We start from the raw sequence: 10360 nt of genomic DNA, 5'->3' as shown, positions 1-10360 counted from the left end.
TCACTACATTATGATTATTCTCATGTTTTTGAAGACTATAATCCTTAAGTTTACAGTTTCTCTCCAGGATAGTTTGTTTCATGTATTTGGAGATTATTGTGACAACAGATTTGCGAAACAAATCCATTCACAAGTTTCTTTCCAATCTGTGTCCTTTTCTGCATTTGAAGATGAATAAGACATGAAAAGACTTTTCCAAACTCATTTCATGCATACCTTTATGCACCCATGTGTGTTCTTTGATGCCTTTGAAGAGCATTGTTTTGAGCAAAGACCTTATCACACTGATTACATTCATAGGGTTTCTCTCCAGTATGTGTTCTTTCATGTATTTGAAGAGCACTGTGTTGAGCAAAGGTCTTACCACAGTGATTACATTCATAGGGTTTCTCTCCAGTATGTATTCTCTTATGCAATTGAAGAGTATGGGCCTGTCCAAATGCCTTACCACACTGATTACATTCATAGGGGTTCTCTCCAGTGTGTGTTTGCTTATGCGATTGAAGATGATTGTGTTGTGCAAAGGCTTTACCACACTGATTACAATCATAGGGTTTCTCTCCAGTATGAGTTCTTTCATGTGTTTGAAGATGACTGTGTTGAGCAAAGGCCTTACCACACTGATTACTTTCATAGGGTTTCTCTCCAGTATGTATTCTTTTATGCAATTGAAGAGTACGGGGCTGTCCAAATGCCTTACCACACTGATTACATTCATAGGGTTTCTCACTAGTATGTGTTCTTTTATGGTATTGAAGAGTATTTTGTTGAGCAAAGGCCTTACTACAGTGATTACATTCATAAGGTTTCTCTCCAGTATGTGTTCTTTTATGCACTTTAAGATGACTGTGTTGAGCAAAGGCCTTACCACACTGACTACATTCATAGGGTTTCTAGGTAGTATGTGTTTTTTTATGCAATTGAAGAGTATGAAGCTGTCCAAAGGCCGTACCACACTGATTACATTCATAGGATTTCTCTCCAGTATGTGTTCTTTTATGCTTTTGAAGAGCACTGTGTTGAGCAAAGGCCTTACCACACTGACTACATGGATAGGGTTTCTCTCCAGTATGTGTTCTTCTATGCAATTGAAGATGATTAAGTCGTGCAAAGGCCTTACCACACTGATTACATTCATAGGGTTTCTCTCCAGTATGTGTTCTTCTATGCCTTTGGAGATCACTGTGACATGCAAAGGCCTTACCACACTGATTACATTTATAGGGTTTCTCTCCAGTATGTATTCTTTTATGCAATTGAAGAGTATGGGGCCGTCCAAATGCCTTACCACACTGATTACATTCATAGGGTTTCTCTCCAGTGTGTGTTCTTTTATGCGATTGAAGATGACCGTGTCGTGCAAAGGCTTTACCACACTGATTACATTCATAGGGTTTCTCTCCAGTATGTGTTCTTTTATGGTTTTGAAGAGTATTTTGTTGAGCAAAGGCCTTATTACACTGATTACATTCATAGGGTTTCTCTCCAGTATGTTTTCTTTTATGCTCTTTAAAATGACTGTGTTGAACAAAGGCCTTACCACACTGACTACATTTATATGGTTTCTCTCCAGTGTGTGTTCTTTTATGATATTGAAGATGATCGTGTCGTGCAAAAGCCTTACCACACTGAATACATTCATAGGGTTTCTCTCCAGTATGTGTTCTTTTATGTATTTGAAGATGACTGTGTTGAGCAAAGACCTTACCACACAGAATACATTCATAGGGTTTCTCTCCAGTGTGTGTTCTTTTATGCAATTTAAGATGACCGTGTCGTGCAAAGGCTTTACCACACTGATTACATGCATAGGGTTTCTCTCCAGTATGTGTTCTTTCATGGTTTTGAAGAGTATTTTGTTGAGCAAAGGCCTTACTACACTGATTACATTCATAAGGTTTCTCTCCAGTATGTGTTCTTTTATGCTCTTTAAGATGACTGTGTTGAACAAAGGCCTTACCACACTGACTACATTCATGTGGTTTCTCTCCAGTGTGTGTTCTTTTATGTGATTGAAGATGATCATGTCGTGCAAAGGCCTTACCACACTGATTACATTCATAGGGTTTCTCTCCAGTATGTGTTCTTTTATGCCTTTGAAGATCACTCTGATATGCAAAGGCCTTACCACAGTGATTACATTCACAGGGTTTTTTTTCAGTATGTGTTCTTGTGTTCATTTGAAAAGAACTGTGATGAGCAAAGGCTTTACAACACTGATTAGATGCATAGGATTTCTCACTATAATATCTTCTTTCATTCCTCTGAAGCTGACTATCATATGCCAAGGCTTTATCACATTGAGGATGTACTGAATATTTCTTTCCAGAATTATTTCTTTTAATCCTGCAAGTATAATTGGAACACATAAAAGTTTTACCACATTCAATACACTCATGAACCTACATATCTGTATGTATTATTTTTATAATTTAGTCTAATAGTAAACAGAATTCAGATATTAAGGTTTTATAACTTTGTTTAAACTCATGCTTTCTTCTGTAATTAAGGGTTCTTTTGCATTTTTTAAGACACTTGTCATGGTAAATTCCTTTATTATGTGGTTTAAATTTTCACCTTTACAGAAACATTTTTCAATTTGACATATTTCACATATTTGAAGACAACTGAATAACCTCAGAACAACTTTATTGCATTCTTAAACTGTCCTATACTGTAAATCATACTACATTTGCTAAGTAAACTAGGACAATAAGAAGTATTTGCACAATTCTAGAACTCATGTGGCTTCTCTGCACTGTGACTTTTTTTATCTATTAACAGTTATGTGAGAAAACCAATTTTTTATATAGTTCAATCAATTTGAGAAAGGGTACTTAACATGGGGACTAATGCTTATCTTCTAATTGTTTTTAGAGAGAGATATGCTGTGATTTTCCATATTCCCATGTGCATAGGCTTGTATTGAGAGTAATTTGTGGTATACAAGGTAAAGGAAGAATCACAAACAAAAAATTTCCACACTGAATTATCACGGTGTGACATTCTGTTCCTCATAGATGTGCAGTAGAAGTTTCTTCACAACAACTGCCACTTAACTCTAACTGCTTCTGTCACCAATCTTAATATAGTAATAAGAAGTATATGAGTAATACAAGATTTACTATGTGCTCTCGATTTATTAGAAAGTCTTGCAGATATACTTATCATCACTCCAATGTATACACATTTTGTATTATGAGTAGTAAGAAATAAATGGATTGGTAGATCTACAGAATAGCTCTCATGGTTGTATGCTTCAAATGCTGATATCTGTTTAGCCGTTTCTCATGACTTCTTAATAAAAAAAAAATGCCTTGAAAATGTAATTCAACTACATGAAATTCTATATGGATTTTTCAGAAGTTAATAATCATAAATGCACTTAAAGCTGTGCTTATTCACACTGTTGCTTTTATTTAAATCTTCTAGGACACATTATCATTTTATTAGAGGATCATTATTTTCAGCATGCATAAGAAAATTACCTTTCATGTCTTCTAGAATGTTGACAATGTTCTTTACTATTATGTTCTTCCCAAATGTATCCTAAAATGCAGTACCAGAAAATGTATGTTATAATATTGAATACTATGCATCATTTAAGTAACTATTTTAACTAAACCTTAGAACCATTTTGATTTATTTACCTCATTCTTATTCTCCTTTCTAAATCAAATTATTTTTTTCTCATTTTTTTTTGTTTTTTTCGAGACAGGTTTTCTCTGTAGCTTTTGGTGCCTGTCCTGGAACTAGCTCTTGTAGACCAGGCTGGCCTCGAACTCAGAGATCTGCCTGCCTCTGCCTCCCGAGTGCTGGGATAAAAGGCGTGTGCCACCACTGCCCGGTTTAAATCAAATTATTGAAGAACATCATTAACCAAGAAAAAGCTGTCCCTTTATTTTGAAACAAGAAGGAAATTAATTTTTACCTATAGTAGTGAGGTTCCTGTAGGTCTCCAGCATCACATCTTTGTAGAGATTCTTCTGGGAAGGATCCAGCAAATTCCACTCTTCCCAAGTGAAGTTGATATGCACATCATCATAGGTCACTGCCTTCTAAAATATGCCATACATGATAGTGACATGATAGTGACACCATTGTAAATGTATACTTCTTTGATAGTATAGTCATAAAATTCTGGTATTCCCTAGTCATATTCTAAGACATAGACACTCACTTTAGAAGGAAAGTGTATAGGAGAGTCATCTCTGTCATTTCTTTACTCTTTGAATGAGATATCACCTTACATGTGAAATATCTATTAGCAAAGAGAAACAAGAAAACATATCAACAGTATATAGTACACATGAGAAAATTTTATGAAGATTAACTAACTACAAATAGAAAAATAAGTTGGACAACCTGGTTGTATTGACTCATGCCTTTAAGCTCAGAACTTCAAAAGCAGAGGCGGGTATATTTTTCCCTGAGTTAAATGCCAGACAAGTCTATGCAATAAGGTCCAGGAAGGTGAAAGTACATAGTAAAACCCTGTCTTCCAGGAAGTGGTGGTGCATGCCTTTAATCCTAGCAATCAGGAGGCAGAGGCAGCTTGGTCTCTGTGAGTTTGAGGACAGCCTGTACTTTGAGAGATAGTTCCAGGACAGGCTCCCAAGCTACAGAGAAACCCTGACTCAAAAATCAAGTAAACAATAAACAAAAAACAAACAAACAAAAAGACACTGTCTACATTGCAAATATCAGTGAATCAAGCAAGAATAATAGAGGAACTCAGAGGTTTTTACTGGAGTTCCTACAAAGAAATATACATTCACTCCACTTCTCTATTTATCTTCCAAACATCCGAAGTGCCCTAATTTAAATTGTAATGCCAATAACATTTTACAAACAGAGCTTTATGTTTAAACAGTTACAAATGGACAGATGAAAACATTAGCAATATAAAACTTGGGCATAAGTAATAAACACAAGCTGGGAGAGGGATGACTGAGTAGTACCTAGCTTTTGATGGTCTTGAATAGATGTGGCAGAATTGCCAGTACTTATTTGGGAATCATAACTATCCATTATTCCAAGTTCACAAATTCTGTGATCCTTTGATCATGTTGAGGACCAGGTACTCATGTGGTCCATAGTCATGCCGATACATCAAGTTGTTATATTAATTTTAAAAATGTAAAGTAAGCATAACAAGCAGGAAGAAGTTCAAGCACCTACAATTCAATGACTCTGAATTCTTAGGCAGTACTAATGTCACACCTACTGAAAGACTTCCAGACCCCAAAATGGGGGAAAAAGCTACTTCTATCATAGCCAACACAGACCAGAATACCAAAGAGCAGATAGAAACCAAGGAATAAACGTGCATCCAACAAAGACAAACAGAGATACTGGCACCTAGACCTGCAGTCACCTCAGACCCAGACACCTGACAAGAGCACAATAACATGATCAACAACAGACAGAACAATATGTCACTACCATATTCCAACTCTCCTACTACAGCACACCCTGAATATTCAAACCCAGTCAAAGTACAATTAAGTTAGATCAACTATGTAGATGTTTTATGTCCTTAAGAAAGAAGTGAATGAATTTTTTAAAAAAGCAAAGGAAGAGGCGCTTTGTTTATGAGCTACCCATCTAGCACTGAGATCTGATCTGGGCACCAGGAGAGCCATCACCAGGGTGAATGAGTTTCACCTGCAGCAGCAGCCCTAGACATGGAACTCAGACATTCCTCATCCCCCTATACTTCCTGGACTTCCTGCAGGGGCTATACTCCCCAGATACTGCCTCTCTCTTTCTATCCCACCCAGCTTGCATCCAGAACCCCCCTTCTGCCTCCCTCCCCTCTTCAGGCACATTACATCACCCAGCTCAGCCTGTTTGGGCTCTGGGTCCAAATCATGAGGGCAACCAGGCAGACAGGAGTTCCTTTGTCTCAAGAGCCTGCCTGCAACAAGAAAGGTAGGCGCTTTGTTTACGAGCTACCCAACCAGCATGGAGATCTGATCTAGGCACCAGAAGAGCCATCACTGGAGAGTGCCATCACTGGGAAGGTACATCAGTGGGCAAGGAGACCTGGTCCTGTAAAAGAAATTCCATAGGGGAGCATTTGGAGGAAGAGATGGGCAGGTGCCAATGCAAGAATTCACCCAACAATCTGAAAAACAACATGAAACCACCAGAACCCAGTGACCTCAAAACAGGAGGACATGAACACCTTAATCAAGAAAAAGTAGAAAAAATTGACTTTATGAAAGTGATTGACACCCTTAAACAGCATGTAAAAAATGCCCTTATAGAAATGGATGAGAAGTATAACAGAAAGTTTGAAGAATTGAATAAATCAGTGAATGATACCCTAGGAAACCAAGGAAAAACAATCAAACAGATAATGGAAACAGTTCAAGACATGAAAACTGAAATGGAGGGAAGGAAGAAAACACACACAGGGCCGGATGGACATGGAAAATTTAAGTAAACAAACAGAGACTACAGAAACAAACATAGCCAACAGAATACAAGGGATAAAAGAAAGAATCATAGCTTCTGAAGATATCATAGAGAAAATAAATGCTCTGATCAAAGAAAACAGCAAGTCCAACAAACTTGCATCACAAAACATTCAGGAAATCTGGGACACAATAAAAAGATCAAACCTAAGAATAATAGGAGTAGAAGAAGGAGAAGAGTCACAGCTCAAAGGCCCAGAAAATATTTTTAATAAAATTATAGAAGAAAACTTTCCCAACCTAAGGAAAGATATACCTATGAAGGTTCAGGAAGCAAACAGAACACTGAATAGGCTGGATCAAAAAAAAAATCCCCTCACCATATAATAATCAAAACACAAAGCAAACAGAATAAAGAAAGAATATTAAGGGCTGCTAAGGAAAAAGGCCAAGTTACTTATAAAGGTAAACCTATCAGACTTACACCTGTCTTCTCCATGGAAACCATGAAAGCCAGAAGGTCCTGGATAGATGTACTGCAAAAACTGAGAGACCATGGATGCAAGACCAGACTACTATATCCAGCCAAGCTTCCGTTCACTATAAATGGAGAAAACAAATTTTCCAGGATAAAAACAAATTTAAACAATATTTATCCACAAATCCAGCCTTACAGAAAGTAATAGAAGGAAAATCACTAACCAAGGAGTCCAACAATGACCACAATAACTCAGACATCTAGAGACCCTTCACCAGCAAAACTCAAAGAAGGAAAACACACAAACCCTACTACTAAAAAAGTGACCGGAGTTAACAACCACTAGTCATTAATATCACTTAATGTCAATGGACTCAACTCACCTATAAAAAGGCACAGGAGAAGAGATTGGATACGAAAACAGGATCCAACATTCTGTTGTTTACAAGAAACACACCTCAACCACAAAGACAGGCCCCTACTCAGAGTAAAGGGCTGGGAAAAGGCTTATCAAGCAAATGGACCTAAGAAACAAGCAGGTGTGGCCATACTAATTTCTAACAAAGTTAACTTCAAACTTAAATCAATCAGAAGAGTCATTGCCAAATTCCTTTTATGAAGCTACAGTTACTCTGATACCAAAACCACACAAGGACTCAACCAAGAAAGAGAATTACAGCCAATCTCACTCATGAACATCAACGCAAAAATCCTCAATAAAATACTGGCAAACCAAATCCAAGAATACATTAGAAAAATTATCCATTATGATCAAGTAGGCTTCTTCCCAGAGATGCAGGGCTAGTTCAACATATGGAAATCTATCAATTTTTTTTTTTGATTTTGCGAGACAGGGTTTCTCCGTAGCTTTTGGTTCCTTTCCTGGAACTAGCTCTTGTAGACCAGGCTGGCCTCGAACTCATAGAGATCCGCTTGCCTCTGCCTCCCGAGTGCTGGGATTAAAGGCATGTGCCACCCCCGCCCGGCATGTAATCCATCATATAAATAAACTGAAAGAAAAAACCATATGATCATTTCATTAGATGCTGAAAAAGCATTTGACAAAATTCAACATCCCTTTATAATAAAAGTCTTTGAGAGATTAGGGATATAAAGGTCAAACCTAAATATAATAAAAGCTATTTACACCAAGCCAACAGCTAACATCAAATTAAACAGAGAGAAACTCAAAGCCATCCCACCAAAATCAGGAACAGGACAAAGATGTCCACTCTCTCCATACCTCATCAATATAGAGCTTGCACTTTTAGCAATAGCAATAAGACATCATAATGGGATCAAGGGGATTCGAATTGGAAATGAAGAAGTTAAACTTTCATTATTTACAGATGATATGATAGTGTACTTAAGCGACCCCAAAAACTCCACCAAAGAACTCCTACAGCTGATAAACACCTTTAGTAATGTGGCAGGATACAAGATCAACTCCAAAAAATCAGCCGCCCTCCTATACACAAAGGATAAAAAAGCAGAGAGGGAAATCAGAGAAGCATCACCTTTCAAGATAGCCACAAACAGCATAAAATATCTTGGGGTAACTCGAACCAAGGAAGTGAAAGATCTATTTGACAAGAACTTTAAGGCATTGAAGAAAGAAATTGAAGAGGATACCAGAAAATGGAAGGATCTCCCTTGCTCTTGGATTGGGAGGATCAACATAGTAAAAATGGCAATTCTTCCAAAGGCAATTTATTGATTCAATGCAATCCCCGTCAAGGTCCCATCAAAATTCTTTACAGATCTTGAGAGGACAATAATCAACTTTATATGGAAAAAAAAACGGGATAGCCAAAATAATGTTATACAATAAAGCAACTTCTAGAGGCAGAACCATCCCTGACTTTAAACTCTATTACAGAGCTACAGTAATGAAAACAGTGTGGTAGCAGCATAAAAACAGAGAAGTTGACCAATGGAATCGTATAAAAGATCCAGATTTTAACCCACAAACAGAGAAGTTGACCAATGGAATCGTATAGAAGATCCAGATTTTAACCCACAAACCCACCTCATTTTCGATAAAGGAGCTAAAAGTATACAATGGAAGAAGGAAAGCATCTTCAACAAATGGTGCTGGCAAAACTAGATGTCAATCTGCAGAAGAATGAAAATAGAACCATATCTATCACCATGAACAAAACTCAAGTCCAAATGGATCAAAGACTTCAATATCAATCTGAACACACTGAACCTGATAAAAGAGAAAGTGGAAAGTACCCTACCTCATATGGACACAGGATATCACTTCCTATGTATAACCCCAGAAGCACAGACATTACGGTAACATTATATAAATGAAACTGAGTACATTCTGTAAAGCAAAGGACACTGTCACTAAGATCAAAAGACAACCTACTGACTGGGAGAAGATCTTCACCAACCCTGCAACAGACAAACATCTGATCTCCAAAATATATAAAGAAATCAAGAAACTAGACTTTAAAATGCTAATTAACTCAATTAATAAATGGGGCATTGAACTGTATAGAGAATTCTCAACAGAAGAAGTTCAAATGGCCAAAAGACACTTAAGGTCATGCTCAACCTCCGTAGCAATCAGGGAAATGCAAATCAAAACAACTTTGAGATATCATCTTACACCTGTCAGACTGGCTAAAATAAAAAACACCAATGATAGCCTTTGCTGGAGAGGTTGTGGCGAAAGGGGTACACTCATCCATTGCTGGTGGGAATGCAATCTTGTGCAACCACTTCAGAAATCAGTGTTTCAGTTTCTCAGGAAATTCGGAATCAACCTACCCCAGGACCCAGCAATACCACTCTTGGGAATATACCTAAGAGATGCCCTCTCATATGACAAAAGCATTTGTTCAACTATGTTCATAGCAGCATTATTTGTAATAGCCAGAACCTGGAAACAACCTAGATGTCCTTCAATGGGAGAATGGATGAAGAAAGTATGGAATATATACACATTAAAGTACTACTCAGTGGTAAAAAACAATGACTTCTCGAATTATGCATGCAAATGGATGGAAATAGATAACACTATCCTGAGTGAGGTAACCCAGAACCAAAAAGATGAACATGGAATGTACTCACTCATAATTGGGTTCTAGCCATAAATAAAGGTCATTGAGTCTATAACTTGTGATCCTAAAGAAGCTAAATAAGAAGGTGAAGCCAAAGAAAAACATATAGTTATCCTCTTGGATATGGGAAGTAGACAAGATTGTCGGACAAAAAATTGAGATCTTGGGGGTGGGGTGGGATGGGGGTAAGGGGAGATGGGGAGAGAAAAGTGAGAAGGGGAGGATGGGGGGAACTTGGGGAAACGGGGTGATTGGGATAAAGGAAGGGTGGATAGGGGAGCAGGGAAGCATATATCTTAACTAAAGGAGCCATCTTAGGGTTGGCAAGAGACTTGAACCTAGAGGGGCTCCCAGGTGCCCAGCGCAATGTCCCCAGTTAGTTACTT

At 37.7% G+C, this 10360-nt stretch overlaps 1 pseudogene; it reads right to left on the bottom strand.

The window, feature by feature from the left end:
- Positions 1-218: 218 nt before the first annotated feature.
- LOC121434669 lies at positions 219-9197 on the bottom strand (annotated as a pseudogene).
- Between the last annotated feature and the right edge of the window lie 1163 nt (positions 9198-10360).

The sequence above is a fragment of the Microtus oregoni genome, unplaced genomic scaffold (assembly GCF_018167655.1).
Source record: "Microtus oregoni isolate MIOR12 unplaced genomic scaffold, Mior012 000044F_ref0000062, whole genome shotgun sequence".
NCBI classification, from domain to species: domain Eukaryota; kingdom Metazoa; phylum Chordata; class Mammalia; order Rodentia; family Cricetidae; genus Microtus; species Microtus oregoni.
This window is presented reverse-complemented; position numbering and strand designations above follow the sequence as displayed.